General features: G+C 42.7%; 1 protein-coding gene across 1 annotated transcript in view; it reads left to right on the forward strand.

The window, feature by feature from the left end:
- Positions 1-9,119: 9,119 nt before the first annotated feature.
- The window catches only part of TMEM100 (transmembrane protein 100), a 115,724-nt gene continuing 106,116 nt past the window's right edge, over positions 9,120-18,727 (forward strand). The window contains exon 1 of the mRNA XM_040436914.1: positions 9,120-9,401. The gene's annotated coding sequence lies outside the window, so the exon portion shown is untranslated. The remainder of the gene's footprint in view (positions 9,402-18,727) is intronic.

The raw sequence follows: 18,727 nt of genomic DNA on the forward strand, positions 1-18,727 counted from the left end.
TCAGGGCGGAACGTGGGTCCGACACACGTCTGATCAAAAATGATAGTTGAAATCATAATTTTACTTTATATGAAATCTTATTTCGGGATCTTCTAATTTCTCCAGCAATCAGGTTTGTTGCAGGTTTGACTACTGGAGGTGTGCTTTTTTTTGTGCTTTATCTATGTCAAGAATGGACATAAAGTCGTTATGTCTACAGCTGGCCTACATGTGGTAATAACTCATATCGTAGAGGAAGATCATAGTGAAAAATGTACTCCTTTTTTGTAACCAGTGAGACTACTGTATGTAAAATGTTTATATGCGACATTCTTTCTGCGAGATAAGAAATATTTACAGGTAACAATTTTTTTTCCCCTTGTCTGATAAAATTCTCACATGGTGAAAGCAAAAGTTCAAACAAGGTAAAGAGTAAAATTATGTGTATGCCATGATGTGGTTAATATGCACAATCAGTGTGCCTCAGAATTTACACAGCAGATTACACAGGTGTTTTCTGTTAGATTCATACATAGTTAGGCCTCATGCACACGACCGTATGTGTTTTGTAGTCTGCAAACCATGGATCTGCAAAATATGTATACTATCCATACACCATCTGCATTTTTCTGTGGACTGCATGTTCCAGACCAAAATAGGACATGTTCTATAATTTGCGGAACTGACATCTGGAGGCGGACAGCACCCAATTGAAATCGGTTGATAACTTTGGTTTCCACTGACTCTCGATACCTAGGGGTAAGGGGTAATTTTGTTTTATTATTGCATTGAACTCATTATGAGGTAAAAATTTCTGTACAGAGCTGAGATGCTCTTTTAGCACCCTGTGGATTTTCTCTCTTTACCATCAGTCTTAGTAGTTTAGAGATAAGGTTTATTAGATGACGGCACAAAGTGACACTGAAAGTAGGATTTACACAGCTTGAAAAACAGTTAACCCTTCGTGACAGAACGGCTCAATATTTTTAATAAAGACTAATTGAAAAAAAATTTTTTAGCTCAAAATGAGTAAAATTAAATCATAATAAATTGCCCTCAAAGGTGTACATAGCCTTCAATTTTGTTATCAACAAGTAAAGATTTTCAGCTTGAATCTTTTGTTAGTCAAGATCCAATTTGTTTTCACTGTTCCCCTAATTTCTTGAGCAGTTTGGTAACCGTAACATTCTGTCTTCGGCTTGTTGGTCCAGGAGTATGATTCTTGCTTTGGTTTCAAATGCTGGATGAGCCCTGAAAGCTCTGTTTTTGGATTCTTTTGCCATCGTTATCTGTAGAAGAGCATTGTTCTTGGTCATTAGAGTTTCACGAGAGCCAAGACAAGCTCTTACTTTTTCTCTAGAGAAGCCTAGTTTTCTTATTTTGTCACCTATTTTCTAACAATAAACCTGCACTTTGTGGCACTTGCTAATCTACAAAAGCGACAAAATCATCCCCCCCCTTCCCAAAAAAAAAGCAACAAAAAGTGGGCTTGTTGGTCTAGGGGTCGGATGTTTGCTTCAGATGTGAGTGGTCCTTGGCTTAAATCCTGAACGAGCCCTGACAACTGAGCTTTTGGATCCCCTTGTCATCATTAGTGTTGATCACGAATATTCGAATCACGAATATTAATTGCGAATATCGGCACTTCGAGAATTCGCAGAATATTTAGAATATAGTAATATATATTCGTAATTTCAAATATTCTAGATTTTTTTTCCCATCAGTAACCTCCCTTCTTGCTTGTGGGCCAATGAGAATGCTGCAATGTATTTGTCTGAGCTTAGCAACATCCCTAGCAACCAATAGGAAAGTTGCCTACCCCTTACTATATAAGAACCTCCCCAGCAGCCATTTTCTGCTGTTTTTTTTAAAGTTCTGAGAGAGAGAGAGCAGTGACATTGGTGTGCTCTGTGCTCTTCATGCTACAGTAGATAGATAGTTAGATAGCTTATATATATAATACAGATAGTTAGTGTAGGTTATATCCTGATAAAGTGTAGCTGTTGCAGTGCAGGGTGTTAGGTAGTGTGATAGGTTCTGCTGTCCATACATACATGCAGACCTGCTAAAATGTGAAGTTTCACGTATATTGTCAATTTTTGATAATAAGCCTGCAGCGTATGACATTTGCAAGTCTACAAAAGTGAGAAAATCTTTTCTACTACAGACCAGTAAGCATTGGGTCGTTGATGTAGGGGTATGGTTCTCACTGAGGGTACGAGAGTTAGTGGTTTCATATCGCAGATGAGCCCTTTCTGTTATAAGTTTCACTTTGAGTTAATCTGTAGTGCTCTTCTTATGTAATTAAAGAGGACCTTTCACTACTGTACAAACTAAAAACTAACTATATCAGTGGGCAGAGCGGCGCCCAGGGGTCCCACTGCACTTACTAGTATGTCTGGGCGCCGCTCCGTTCGCCCGGTATAGGCTCCGGTGTCTGCGCTCCCTCTGACTGATTTTTTGTATAAGGCGTGTCCCTTGCTGCAGTGCTGGCCAATCGCAGCGCACAGCTCATAGCCTGGCTTCACCAAAAATTATTTCTATCAGTTAAAACTAGATGGGGTCAAATATAATTTTTTTCTAATCTGTTTTTATCTTCTGATTGCATACTTTTTTTTTCTGTTTTCTTAACATGATTATGGGGGCAGTCATCTTGCCTGAACTATTCTTAAAAGCATATAGAGATATGCTTTACAACAGCCATCCTAGGCCATAGATACAATGGACTGGAGAGGACCTCATTGACTAGCCTTTCTAGGCATTCTCTGTAACCTGTGCAGACGTCTGGAATGATTAGATAGAGAAGAAACGGTAGAAGAGAAGAAACGCTGAACTTTACGTAGAGCGTGTGGACCTTAGAGGGCGCACTAACACAACCGGTCATAAGCAATATTTAGGTTTCAGCAATTTTCCGTTTTATTCATATTCAACAATTTGCGCCCTCTAAGGTCCACATGCTCGACGTAAAGTTCAGCGTTTCTTCTCTTGTAAAGGTAGGGGACAGTGAAGCCCTGAACTCCACCTCCACCACTGTCCCTACCTAGTTGCACAATCTGTCCTAAGTGACGGCCCACAACTGGACGACAGTCCCTTCTTAGCTAAGTGCAGGGGCCTAAACCTAAAGGGATAAGAGTAATAAGACAGAAAGAAATCATAACCAGACTGACAAAACCAGAATTGGATAAAAATCCAAAAACAAAGTCTAAATCAGAGCAAAGTCCAAACCAGAGAGATACAGTACAGACCAAAAGTTTGGACACACCTTCTCATTCAAAGAGTTTTCTTTATTTTCATGACTATGAAGGCATCAAAACTATGAATTAACACATGTGGAATTATATACATAACAAACAAGTGTGAAACAACTGAAAATATGTCATATTATAGGTTCTTCAAAGTAGCCACCTTTTGCTTTGATTACTGCTTTGCACACTCTTGGCATTCTCTTGATGAGCTTCAAGAGGTAGTCCCCTGAAATGGTCTTCCAACAGTCTTGAAGGAGTTCCCAGAGATGCTTCACACTTGTTAGCCCTTTTGCCTTCACTCTGCGGTCCAGCTCTCCCCAAACCATCTCGATTGGGTTCAGGTCCGGTGACTGTGGAGGCCAGGTCATCTGGCGCAGCACCCCATCACTCTCCTTCATGGTCAAATAGCCCTTACTTTCAAAGTTTTCCCAATTTTTCGGCTGGCTGACTGACCTTCATTTCTTAAAGTAATGATGGCCACTCGTTTTTCTTTACTTAGCTGCTTTTTTCTTGTCATAATACAAATTCTAACAGTCTATTCAGTAGGACTATCAGCTGTGTATCCACCTGACTTCTCCTCAACGCAACTGATGGTCCCAACCCCATTTATAAGGCAAGAAATCCCACTTATTAAACCTGACAGGGCACACCTGTGAAGTGAAAACCATTTCAGGGGACTACCTCTTGAAGCTCATCAAGAGAATACCAAGAGTGTACAAAGCAGTAATCAAAGCAAAAGGTGGCTACTTTAAAGAACCTAGAATATGACATATTTTCAGTTGTTTCACACTTGTTTGTTATGTATATAATTCCAGATGTGTTAATTCATAGTTTTGATGCCTTCAGTGTGAATCTACAATTTTCATAGTCATGAAAATAAAGAAAACTCTTTGAATGAGAAGGTGTGTCCAAACTTTTGGTCTGTACTGTATGCCAGAACCAACACAGAATACAAAAACAATGTTGAATACCAAACAAGGTCAGTGCCTGGAGATAACTTCTGGGGATAAACGGCAGTAAGGTCAGGAACAATCTAAAAGTCAGAATGGCAGAGATCCAAAACAACAGCACAATACACACTAGTGTATTGCAGCTGCCTGTTTAAGTCTCTCTTCCTCGATTGGCCTAGCAGCTTCTATGTCAGAGGGGCTTGCTACCATGGCAATGGAATGACTCCAGCAGTGCTGCTATGAAGGGATGGGACCTGTCATGAAAGCGCCACTTGGTGAATCCATAAAATTGACCTTTGAAGCAGGCCTTAAAGAGGACCTTTCATCGGTCCAAACATTGTGAACTAAGTGTCATGATCTGTAAAGCGGCGCCCAGGGATCTCACTGCAGTTACTATTATCCCTGGGCGCCGCTCCGTTCTCCTGCTATGCCCTCCGGTATGTTCGGTCACTTGGTTATAGTAGGCGGAGACTTAGGTCACTTGGTTATAGTAGGAGGAGAGTGCCCTTGTTCTCCTGGGCGTCTTCTTCTCCCAGGCTGTAGCGCTGGCCAATCGCAGCGCAGAGCTCACAGCCTGGGAGGTTTTTTTCTCCCAGGCTGTGAGCTCTGCGCTGCGATTGGCCAGCGCTACAGCCTGGGAGAAGAAGACGCCCAGGAGAACAAGGGCAGTCTCCTCCTACTACAGGGTGGGCCTTTTATATGGATACACCTTAATAAAATGGGAATGGTTGGTGATATTAACTTCCTGTTTGTGACACATTAGTATATGTGAGGGGGGAAACTTTTCAATATGGGTGGTGACCATGGCGGCCATTTTGAAGTTGGCCATTTTGAATCCAACTTTTGTTTTTTCAATAGGAAGAGGGTCATGTGACACATCAAACTTATTGGGAATTTCACACAAAAAACAATGGTGTGCTTGGTTTTAACGTAACTTTATTCTTTCATGAGTTATTTACAAGTTTCTCTTTGTTTACAGCCATTGACATGTCGCCGAGATTAACACGTGAGGAGCGGATAGAAATTGTGTTGATGTCTGGTGAACGCAGTAACCGGGTCATTGCAGCAGATTTCAATGCGAGACACCCTACGAGACCACCCATCTCCCATGCTACAGTTAGCAAACTGCTTGCTAAGTTTCGTGAAACTGGTTCAGTGTTGGATTTGCCAAAATGTGGATGCATGAAATCTGTCTCTAATGAAGAAACATCAGTGGCTGTCCTAGCTTCATTCAGCAAGAGCCCACAGCGTAGCACTCGCCGCATGTCACTGGAGAGTGGCATTAGTCGAACATCCCTTCGGCAGATATTAGCTACTCACAAATGGCACCCTTACAAACTCCAGCTACTGCAGCATCTCAACGAGGATGACCCAGATCGGCGCACTGAATTTGCAGAATGGGCAAAACAAAAATTGGAAAAGGACCCTCAGTTTACGCAGAAGATTTTGCTCAGTGATGAGGCAAACTTTTATGTGACTGGTGAAGTTAACAAACAAAACCACCGCTATTGGACTGACACTAACCCACATTGGATAGATCCCTCCAAGACTGTTGGAACAAAAAAAATGATGGTATGGTGTGGTATATGGGGTACAAAGATAGTGGGGCCATTCTTCATCAATGGAAACCTCAAGGCCACTGGATATGCGAAATTGCTACATGATGATGTGTTTCCCTCTTTATGCACTGAAGCTGGCACGTTCCCTGAGTTTTTCCAGCAAGATGCTGCACCACCACATTATGGGTGTCAGGTCCGAGCATTCCTAGATGAACAGTTTCCTGGAAAGTGGATTGGTCGTTGTGGGCCAGTTGAATGGCCCCCAAGGTCTCCCGATCTGACCCCCTTAGACTCTTATCTTTGGGGTTATCTGAAGGCAATTGTCTATGCTGTGAATATACGAGATGTGCAGCACCTGAAACTATGGATACTGGAAGAATAAAGTTACATTAAAACCAAGCACACCATTGTTTTTCTTGTGAAATTCAAATAAGTTTGATGTGTCACATGACCCTCTTCCGATTGAAAAAACAAAAGTTGGATTCAAAATGGCCGACTTCAAAATGGCCGCCATGGTCACCACCCATCTTGATAAGTTTCCCCCCTCACATATACTAATGTGCCACAAACAGGAAGTTAATATCACCAACCATTCCCATTTTATTAAGGTGTATCTATATAAATGGCCCACCCTGTATAACCAAGTCCCCTAAGTCTCCGCCTACTATAACCAAGTGACCGAACATACCGGAGGGAATAGCAGGAGAATGGAGCGGCGCCCAGGGATAATAGTAAGTGCAGTGAGATCCCTGGGCGCCGCTGTACAGATCATGATACTTAGTTCACAATGTTTGGACAGATAAAAGGTCCTCTGTAAGACATTACTTAGATAGCTAAGCCAGCACTTCATCTGCAGACATCTGTTTTGGGATCACTGCCCCTCATCAGTGCAGAGCAAAGAAAACTAGCTTATCTTGGTGAGAGTCCTTTGTCAGGATGCAGGGCATACTGTTTCTCCTTATGGAGAGTGCCTAGTAGGCGTAAGGAGTTTTATAGGCCCAGAAATCCTCCTCTGGGAAAATGGTGTGCTAATTAGCTCTCTAACTAGGCTGAGCCTCTGATGCTACCAGTTGAGAAGTAGCTGTCTTGGCCTATAAGACTCACACCTACTAGATTCTCTCCATATGGAAAAATTGTACGCCCGGAATGCTGACAAAGGCATCTCACCCAGTTAAGCCAGGTCTCTCTTCTCTGCAATCTGCTGTCTGCAGATGAGGTACTGGCTTAGTTAAAATCCTCAGTTATGTCTCAAGACCTGTTTAAAAGGTTGAGCATTGATTTATAGGATAGCTGCCTTGCATCTGGTGGCATTAGATGCTCATCTTTCTTTTTTTATTGGAACGAAAGTTAATTTTCATATCTTTTTTCCAGAGGAGTATTGCCTGGCCTACAAGGCTCTTTACGTCTACCATGCAAATAAAATAAAAAAATGATTTGTAGGAACACAAGCTGTAAAACATTTAAAAACTATGTAAATTTGGAATCACCACAGAATAAACATCAATTGTCAGTTATACCACACCTTAAAAAATAAGTTGAATACAATTCTGGAATTGCTGTTTGTTTTTGTTCACCTATCTTCCAAAAAAAATTAATTAATAAATAAAAGTAATCAAAAAGTCACATAGTATGTGTCCCAAAATGTTTACAATGAAAAATACAGGTCATTCTACTAAACACAAGCCCTGACACGGCTCTGTCAAGGAAAAATAAAATATAGGTCACAAAAAAAATATGGAAAAAGTGATTTTTATTATACAGAAGTGGTACAACATCATCTAAATTTGCTATCACCATAATTGTGTGGAACCGCAGAATAAAGGTCATTGATTACCATCCATGAAGCGTTCCTTCCCGGCAATCGTCTGCTAACTAGTAATCTCCTCCTCGGTATAGGGAGGAGCGATCGTTATACCATTGGTCTTCCCTATACTGAATCATTGTTTGCCGGCAGCAGATCGTGATGAGATAGCACAATCTGCCACCTGCAAACGATGATTTTTTAACATGTCAAAAGATTTGGAGTGGCCAGTTATCGAGCATTTGCTTGTTCATCGGTGGCAGTATTACACTTCCAGATGATTGCTAACAAGCGTTCGTTCGACCGGTGTAACACAGGCTTAACTCTAACTCTGATCCATCATCAAACACTTTCCACCGCAACCCATGCACTCAGAAGCACTACAGATGTCAGCTGGTGACAGCTCATATAGCTTTATATCTACTCCCCTATTGTGTTGAGATGGCGAACCATTAAGCAAAACAAGCACCTTTTACCTTTTATTTATTTTGCGCACTTATATAGCTCTACTGTATTCTGCAGCATTTTACAGACATTAGCATCACACTGTCCCCAATGGGGTTCACAATCTAAATTCTTTGGAGTGTGGGAGGTAACCAGAGTACCAGGAGGAAACCCACACAAACACGGGGAGAGCATACAAGCTCCATGCAGATGTTTTCCTTGGTTGAATTTGAACCTAGGACCCCAGCGCTGCAAGGCACCAGTGCATACAACCTATATACTATATATGGGTTTCTCAACGCTGGTCCTCGGGACCCACCTACCGGTCATGTTTTTAGGATTTCCTCAGTATTGAGCAGGTGATATAATTAATGTCAATGCATCAGGACTTACTATAGGTATTCATTCTGTGGGACATTCTCAAATCCTGACCGGTGGGTGGGCCCCCGAGGATCAGAGTTGAGAAACCCTGTGCTATATGCTTCTGCATGACCTTACTTCTACAGGATCATACTGACATAAAACTGTGAGTATGAGTCTGTAGCAAAAAAGTCATGCAGAGACACACAGCATTATAAATCAGTATAATGCCGTGCGCTCCTGCAAAACTAGCAGTGTCCAGAACGGAGGATCACACTCACACTGCACACGCTTGTGTGAAAGAGACTTTAGGGTATTTCAAAGGTGTCCTGTGTACAGTAAGGTCATCACGTATCGCACCAAAATACACATGTACCCTCTGAAATGTATATATCTACGGAATATGCTGGCGCTATATAAATAACAGAAGTATTATTAGGTATACAGTCTCGGAAGGGTGGGCTTTTTGTGGCTCAGATACACCCCTTCTTTATGGCAGATTAATTAGCCTGAAGGAAGTTCCCCTCTGGGGACAACAATGAGACCTTCCTGTATATTAAAATCAACTAAACAAATCGGAGACGATGAGACAGCTCCCTTTTTTTACAGGAAAAAAGATCCCTTTGAACAGTAAGGTGAGGCCAGAACGTGTCTGCCTTGACGTTTCGTGAAGAGCTTGATTGAAAAAACAAACAATAGAGTTCAGATCTTAATTTTTCTTTTGGCAAATCTTTTCTATTTCCCACTCCACACCCTAGAACCATCAAAGACTTGTATGGGGATGGAGACGGCTCTCTGAATGTTTCCTTTCAGGCTGATGTTACTTCCAGTCAGTGGACGGTGAAGAGGGAGCAATGACTTTTGCCTTTCCTGCCACCTTCTCTCTGGGTGATTCTTTAGGAAACGCAGGAGGATAGGATTTTCAGATGAGAAGACGGGCATCTCAGCTTCACCACAGACCCAACCGTTCATGGGCTGAAGAACAAGGACAGAAGAGATCTGGACTGGTGGCTTATACTATCTACTGGATGAAGAGGCGCAGAATCTCATGCTGAACCTAAAGGTATTTTTTTTCTCGAGAGCGCAAACTCATGTTCATGTGCAAGAGAGTGAATATCTCATCATCTCGTAGAGCTTTACCTCGGAGTGTCAGTAAACCGAATGACAGAACTGTCATGATGCACATGATCTTAAAAACTTTACTGGTAGAAATTGCTAAATCTCTTTTGTACAATTCTTAAAGTGGTGTCTGGGATTTTGAGAAAATTGGTCTGGGGCAAGAAATGGTATAATATAAAGAAGCATTCTATACTCCTTCTTTAACATGGTTATCCAAGATATGATGACCTATCCTCAGGATGGGTAATTAGTACCTGATAGTTTGCGGTCCGACAGGTACCTCTGCCGATCAGCTGTTTAAGAAGGCACCGGCGCTCTTCTGAGCACTGTGGCCTTTTTCCTGCATACCAAGCATAGCGCTGTACATTGTATAGTGGTTGTGCTTGGTATCGTGCTCAGCCCCATTCACTTTAACTGTGCCGCTGCCTTCTCAAGCAGCTGATCGGGAGTCAGACCCCCCACCGATCATATACTGATGACCTATCCAGAGGATAGGTCATCAGTAGTAAAATCTCAGAAAACCCCTTTAAATCCCCTGCTGGCTCCAACACCACCGCTCCAGCAGCAATTACATCATGTACAGCATTCACCTGACCGCTACAGCCAATCACTGGTCTCTGCGGGGATGCTTGCCTATCTGATGCGACCACTGAGGCCAGTGATTGGTTGCAGTGATCATGTGTAAGCTGTATGTAATGTCATTACTGTAGGGCAGGATTTACCTGGTCAGTGTAGGTTATTGCTTAATTTTATATCATTTCCTGCTTGAAGCCATTTTTCTGAAAATCTAGAACAACCCCTCTAAAGGGAATGTGTCTTTAAGAAAATGACCTATTGTTTAAATCTTGTTATCTTATGCTATTTTTTTTTTCATTTTTATTTTATTTATTGATTTCTTTTATTCTTATATTTTTGCTGATTTTTGTTTTAATTTTCCATGTCACTATTTTTATAAACATTCTTAAAGTGGTTGGCCACCATGTATATTACTAGCTGCACAGATGCTAGGAAAAGCACATGCATGCAGTGCATTATTAAATAATTGGCACCGTTGTCTGATAGTTTCATATGAATATGTCCTGCTTGTTGGCGGTGAGCACCAAAACTGGTCACCCATGGAGGGTACTGTCCATCAGCGGCCTCCATTCATCTACACTGGGGACGGACTGCACATGCGCTAGTTCCCGTGTTCTAACAAAGGACCCCAGCTACCTTGGGTTGAGTGAAGTCAACGTACTTACCTGTCATTCTCCACATCCATGAGCTGCAGGATGGCAAGAACCCGCTTTTTCTGGCTGTTCCTTTGTACCTTCTATTCTGTGCAGGTACTGAACGGAGTCCAGTGCATGCACAAGCACAGGCGAGTCTGATACCTGTATCCGTGCAGGCGCCAGAGGCGTCCATCTGCTGTTCAGTGCCTGCATAGAATAGAAGGCACAGAGGAACAGCCATGGATGCAGATGATGACAGATGAGTATATTTACTTCACAGGAACATACACAATCGGAGGCTTCTATTAGGATGGCTGGGGGACAGTATACAGTTATTTAAGCTTGTTTGGAGAATACATGACTGTGGGCACTGGGTGGCATTTTGACAAATTACATTGGGAATTGGCCAACCCCATTAAAGTAAGTGAAATTCCATTGTTGCATATTCACAGTGCTGTAAGGCAAGCCATGAGCAGCGTTTTTGGCAATTCTAGCGCCCTTCTTCAGGTTCTTTAGTAGTAACGTTTCTTATGAGTCTGAAGAAGGACGCTATAAACTAATAATAGTCGCTTTTCAGTTCCTTTGAGTGGTGTTGATTATATCTTTGAATACATGATGTTTAAAAGAGCCTTCCCAGAGTTTTCACTTTCGGAAGGGAGCATCTTCTCAGCTGCGTTATAGCTGCTGCCATCTTGAATGAAGATCTAGCACAGTGGTTCTCAACCTTTCTAAAGCCGTGACCCCTTAATACAGTTCCTCATGTTGTGGTGACCCCCAACCATTGCATTTTTTTCCTTGCTACGTCATAACTAATTTTGCTACTGTTATGATGACCCACCAAAAACACGCACAGACACCAATACACCAAATGTTAATTCAAATACACAAGTATTCATTCATAACCATTGAACTTTAGCATAAATACAAAATATTTGTAAACCAAATAAATAACTTTAAAATAAATAATAAACAACAAATACCCCCTAAAAAATAAATCAGTGGTGCGCACAGTACCCCTCAAATAAATAACTCAGTGGTGCTCACAGTACCCCCCCCCCAAAAAAAAATATAATAAATCAGTGGTGCTCAGGGTCCCCCAAATAAATAAATCAGCGGGGCTTCAGGTCTCCCCAAATAAATAAATCAGCGGTGCTCAGGTTACCCCCAAATAAATAAATAAATCAGTGGTGCATCAGGTTTCCCCCAAATAAATAAATCAGAAGTGCTCAGGGTCCCCCAAATAAATAAATCAGCGGTGCTTCAGGCCCCCCCCCCCCCCAAATAAATAAATCAATGGTGCTCAGGGTCCCCCAAATAAATAAATCAGTGGGGCTTCAGGTCTCCCCCAAATAAATAAATCAGCGGTGCTCAGGTTTCCCCCAAATAAATAAATCAATGGTGCTCAGGGTCCCCCAAATAAATAAATCAGCGGTGCTTCAGGTCTCCCCCCAAATAAATAAATCAATGGTGCTCAGGGTTCCCCAAATAAATAAATCAGAAGTGCTCAGGGTCCCCCAAATAAATAAATCAGCGGTGCTTTATGTGCCCCCAAATAAATTAAGCCTTGCTCAGCCAAATAATTAAAATAAAATTAGCCAGGCTCAGCCAGGCTCAATTAAATCATTGGTGGCAGTGGTGCCCAGCGGCGGTGTTATTAACGAAAAAACTCGGACCTCAGCAGACAGGCGGCCCGACTTACCCGTCCAGACATCAGGCTCCTTCAAGCACAGGCAGTGATAGGACATCACTTCCTGTGCGCGAGGATAAGGCGCCGCTGCCGTTGTGCGGGCGACCCACAATAGGAAGCCTCAGGCGACCCCCCGGAAAGGGCCGATCGACCCCCAAAGGGGTCGCGACCCCTAGGTTGAGAACCGCTGATCTAGCACAAAAGCACGTGCGCGGTGACGTATGACGTCACCACGCCCGCCAACGTGATGACGTCATCACTGGCGGATCTTCAATCAAGATGGCAGCAGCCGGCTCTTTGCGATCAAATGGATGAGGGTTAGTATGATTTTATGCTAAATTTTTTCTTTTATCCAGTATTATTGCTATCAGATGCCACGATCATGTATGAACGCTGCATCTGAGGGGTACAATGACGGGGCCGGCACAATCACTGCTCCCTGTCATTGCACCCACTACTTGCAAAGAAATGCGCTTCGTGATGAAGTCATTTGTCAGGAAATTTGTTTTTTTGTAAAATTTGTCGAAGCAGCCGAATCTAATTTTCCAATATTTTGCTCATCTCTAAATATAATTGTAGGATGTATTACTTAAAGGGATTATCCCCCAAAACATATTCAACATATTCTAAATTTTTCGACCAAACACCTGGATCTGAATGCTTTTGTAATTGCATGTAATAAAAAAATTTGTATAGCCACTGAGTTATTCACTGAAATCTATCTGTACAGCGCCAACTGCTGTTTACTTTTTTTCTAATTTCTCTGTCCACCTCACTGAGGTGGACGCACATGCTCAGTTCCATCCTTCAACTGTCACCAGGTGCAGTAGAAAGGATACGCCCTTTGAGAAAATGCACACCCCCTGGGCTGCCAGCTTGAAATAAATGTAACAGAGCAATTTTTGGGGAGATCCCTGGATCCATGTGAGGTACAGGGCTGGTCCTAAGATTAGAAAGAGATTGGCATGTACTATATGATGTCCATGACCCCTTTAACTGAAAATATTGAAGAATTCTAAGACTGTAAAATAATGTTCCATCTTAGTATGGAACAGTGCAGTTTCTAGGTAAAATTTCTCTCAGGGCGAGTGTCAAACCCCCCCCCTCAAAACTGCTCGCTGAAATAAGTGTCTCCCCATTGTAAAAAATGTGTAACCACATTGCACGGACGCACCCAGTGACGCACTGTCCCACAGACTCTCACTCACAGCAGGCGTCTTTCTCAGCACTGCTCCGGGCGGGCGGTAACAGGCAGGCTCTGCGGGCGGCGGTGCTCACCTCACTCACTGTACGTCACGCGGCGCGTGACGTACAGTGAGTGAGGGCCGCCGCCCGCAGAGCCTGCCTGTGGGGGGACATTATTTTTAATAAGGATCACTATGGACATTATTTAGAATGGAGGCTGCTGTGGGGGTCAATATAACTGTATAATGTCTGATAGGCCTAGTCCGGAGTTATATTACCCTGCCCTGTATAATAATGTACCCTGATACCCCTTAGTTATATTACCCCAGCGGGTATCAGGGATGGGTACATTATTATACAGGGCATGGGCAGGGTAATATAACTCAGCTCAGGACTAGGCCTATCAGACATTATAGTTATAATGAGTAATGACACCCACAGCAGCCTCCATTCTAAATAATGTCCATAGTGATCCTTATTAAACTTAACACAGTGACAGTGGCCCCCATTTTCATGTCTCCCACAGTGGCCCCCGCCCCCCATTGTAATTAATGCCCCCCCCCCCCCACAGACCATTCACAGTGTCCCCATTGTAAAAAAATTGTCAGGCTCGCCTCACAGCAGGCTTCTTTTCAGCATCAGCACTGCTCTGGGGCTCAGGGCGGGCGGTAACAGGCAGGCAGTGCGGCGCTCACTCACTTGCTGTATGTCACGCGCCTGCGCCGCCTAGTGGGAGGAGCAGGCGCGTGACGTCAGTAAGTGCCGCCCGCACGTACCGGAGCTGTGGACACTGTCTGTAGATAAGAGTGAGAGGACTCGGCACTCGGGCGCAGGTCGCAGGGGGAGGGAGCCAGGGCGCACGGCACGACAGTAATAACAGGCAGAGAAACGACGAGAGGGCGCCCCCCCTTCTGACAGCGCCCCTAGAGACGGTCCTGGTATGGAATAGTATTTATATCAGAAATTGCCTGATTACAATATTTTTCATCTGCTGGTGGGAATTTTTTGCTTGCAAATCAGAAGTTGAAGCCCACGGCAGTAAGCTGATTCTAGGGCATTTTGCGGTCTGTCCTCAGTTATCTAGGGAGGAAACCACAGACTGGCAAAAAGCTGCAGGAAAAATTGAAGGCCAATCAGCCTGTCGTGTCTTTTCTTAGTAAATACTCCTGAAGAATCTTTCCTTAGAACTCTGTGTTGTATCATTTTTCCATTATTCTTGCTAAAAACGTATGAATACTTTGACAACTGGGGGCGTGTCTACTATACACTGTGACCCAGGTGTCAATTTTGTTGAAATATTCAGGAGGAATAACAGAGGAACAGCATACCACATTATTATGAGAAACGATGCCCCAGAATTATTATTTTACAAAGTGTCTATTAAAGGTGTATTCCGGTTAGTGGGGGGGGTCCTACCACATGAGAACAGGGGCCCCGTACCCCCTGCTGCTCCCCTGAAATGACCGGAGCGGCCCGTCGCACATGCACGTAGATGCTCAATTTATTTCTAAGGGAGCTCCGGAGATACCAGAGGGCTGTACTTGGCTATCTCATGAACTGCCAAAGAAAATTAATGGAGCGGCCGCGCGCAAGTGCGGCTGGCCGCTCTGGTTATTTCAGGGGCGCTGCAGGGAATACGGGGCCCCTGTTCTCATAATCGCTGGGGGTCCCAGAGGTTGGACTCCCTACCGATCTGATAGTTATCCTCTATATTGTGGATTGGGGATAACTTTATCCAACTGGAGTACCCTTTTAAATGCTGCGAGTTGTCCTTATAATACATAGTGGTATAGTGTATAGCTTTTTTATTACTATTTTGGAAAACTTAGTATTATTGTTCATTAGTTTCTGTTTAAAATAAATAAAAAAAATAAAGCCAAATATAAGTGTAAGCGTAAAATGACCCACAAGGTCAAGTACCACTTGTGTCCAGCAGGTGGTGTCACATTTCTGCATTTCACGATACTTTATGTTTTTGGTATCCACTTATAATATTGGTTGTACATTATCGCTTATGTAAGAATAGTGCACTAACTAGTTTTGCTAATATTATAGACTAGACGAGTACATAATATGTTACCCTCTGAGCCTAAAATCTCTTAAAACTCTATGTCTGGAAGTGGAACATATTTTATACACAAAGCGGAATATGAGAAAGTAAAAACAGTATAAAAAGCCTCTAAACTCCTGAGAGATGACCTTTTTTTTATTTTTTTATTTTTTTAATCAGTATTTAGCATGTGTATTTGGATATGCTTTTCCGAAAAACAAACTGCATTCTGTATGAGACTTACTAATAGGCAAAGGGAAAGCAATGACGGCTTGTGTAAGATGGCTGTATATGTAACAGATGACATAGTGTTACCATTCAGGAAATGGTCCGCAGCCAGCTGGAATCGTTGCTTCAGTCCCACTTCATATTTCTTTTTAAGTCTTTCAATATGTGTTGCTGGACGCGAAAAGCGTAACTCTTGCTGAGGTTTGTCACTACGCATGCTGGTTGAACTCAGGATAGACTATACCCGGTGAAGGTCAGGCAAAACCAGATTACATATTGTAGGGCAGGATATGTCAATGAGAAAAAAATGGGTGGAAATGTATATTGCGGGGTAATTCCTGGAATGGCAAGGCTGGATCTACACCTAGATTTTTTGTTTGTTCTTAACTATGGGGTGCACATGATTCCAGGGGAGGATTTACCATAGACCTTACAAGGAAATTTTCCGCTGGGCCAGGGGGCTGCCTGGGCCCTTCTCACTGCCACCCAGTGGAAGTTTTTGGGGATGTATTTTGTTCTGCTGGCAGTATTTTGTGATGGGCTGTAGTATTTTGCTCTGTTGGGGAGGTATAATGGGCCACAATATGGTATTGCTGTTCCTGTCTTTCATCAGTTTGGACTCAACTACAAAACGTGGCCACTTTTAGTATTTTTTCCAGGGCCACTTTGAATTCCCAGCCCCAGTATGATTGCAAACAAATCATTTCAATGCTTTGCACTATAGCTGCAGCTCGATAGTTAAAATCAACTAAAAGTACTATAAAAAGTAGAGGAGTGGTTCCATCCTAAGAAGATACACAATGTTTGTCTTAGGCTGGGCCTACACCTATACTTTTTATGGGACTTTTGATTTTCACTATTGAGCTACAGCTGTAGTCCAAAGCAGTACGTTGACGTGCATGCAATTTTCCTCCCTGCAGCTGTCAGTCAATAGTTAAAATCAATTGAAAGTGCTACAAAATCTCTAGGTGGGGCCCTAGCCTTGCGCATGTTCTCTTTTTGCCATACTGTAATGGGATCACTGGATTGGAAGATATTAAATAAAAACTTAAGCGTTTTTGAGCATATAATGCTGGCTTCTAGCAGTGTCATTTGTTTCACCTCAGCTCAGTACTATACTAGAGATGAATTCCTTAAAATTTGATTTGAATCCAATTAAATAAATTTTTGCTGAATTGAAATGTATCTCTCTCACCCTCTCCTGACACTATCTGTCTATGTTGTGTTCAGAATCTCCAGTGTATCCTATGGGATGCAGCTTCACACTGCTCTCCCCTGCCTCCTGCTTGTAATACAAGCAGGAGGCGGGGAGAGCAGTGTGTAGCTGCACCAATTAGGATACACTGAGACTATTAGGAGACAATAGATCTATCACTTCCTGTCCTTAGTGTGATGAGACTCCACACTCTTGTCTCTGTAAAAGCAGCGACATAATCGGACAAATTCACACTATATGCTGCTTATCCAAACAATCTGAAGATAGGTATAAAAAATGTCTCGCTTGCAGGAAATGCCAAAGTCAATGACTGGCTTGATTCTCATCACCTTTTGCCAGCCCGGTCAGCCAGGTTTCCTATGTTAGGAAAAACAGGACTGCAACCCAAATAATAAAGCACTGCAGCAATAGATAAAATCCCCTTCTTTTTATTATACTCAAAGAGGAAACATATAAAATAGCACATAAATATCCAATAAAACGCCCAACTCGAGTTTCACTGCTGCCACTTTGGGGGCTCTGAGATTTCTTTCGAGATCATTCTTAAATACCCCCGTCAGTTTTACCCCCTTTTCAATATTATTCAGATTGTCTAACTTATCGACATCCTGTTCTCGTTTCCTATTATGGCATATTGTCTGAATGTTTCTAAAAAATAGGGGTAAAGGAGTTCCTTCAGAAATGTCAAATAGTAATGAAAAGTAAAAATTTGCGTTTCAGACTAAACACAAAAGGTGATGACAATCAGCCAGCAGTTTTTAAATCAGCGAGGAGCAGGGATATAACGGAGTCGTGGACTTTGGGAATTCCTGCAAGTGAGATGTTTCTTATACTTATCTTCAGATTGTTTGGATAAGCAGCACGCACCACCTAAATATTGCTTGAGAGACATAATGGGAAATGTAGGCTACATTAGAGGAAGAACGAATCAAGATGCCAGACTACCCATAAATGGCACATCAACTAAAACAGATATACACAAGACACACAAAAGAACCTCAACGTTATTCTATAGTAATAGCCTATGCTGCATGAGTGCTTCGTTAAAGGGGTTATTCAACCCCTATAATGACCCCCTTAATGCCCGGGCCCCTCATACAGGTTATACTTACCCCGCGTCACTTCTTATCCCTCCACAGCCGCCGCTGCATCTCCCCATTGCACGGATCAAAACAGCCAATAGCAGGCCGCGACAGGGATGAGCCTCCCTAGCATTGTGGGTGACGCTAAGGAAGCTTGCCCCCATCGCGTTCTGCTACTGGCCGCTCCCCTTGTTGCTGGATGTTTTGATCCGCACGATGGGGAGATGCAGCGGCGGCCATGCATGAATTCAGATTGACTCGGGTGTCGGGGAGCAGGGTAAGTATAATGTATACGAGGGGCCTGGGCATTGGGGGGTGATTATAGAAAGGAAATTCTTGAACTTTTTTGTGCATTTTCTGGATTTAGTGTTCCTTTTAGCTCCTGTTGTGTCCCATGTATATAAAATGCTTTGTATTTGGCATCCATTGTTTTCATCCATTCTTGCTGTAAATTCCTCTACCTTTTGATTTCTGGTATTCATATTTCTTTAGAATGATATTTCTTCTATATAGGTATATATAAATCGTGTTCTCTTCGCTTGTCTTGTCCCAAAAAAAATATGTAAAATTTGAGAGCCTGCCCATTTTGATCAACGTTAGAAATGCGTTGT

This window comes from Bufo bufo, chromosome 6 (genome assembly GCF_905171765.1).
Source record: "Bufo bufo chromosome 6, aBufBuf1.1, whole genome shotgun sequence".
Lineage (NCBI taxonomy): Eukaryota > Metazoa > Chordata > Amphibia > Anura > Bufonidae > Bufo > Bufo bufo.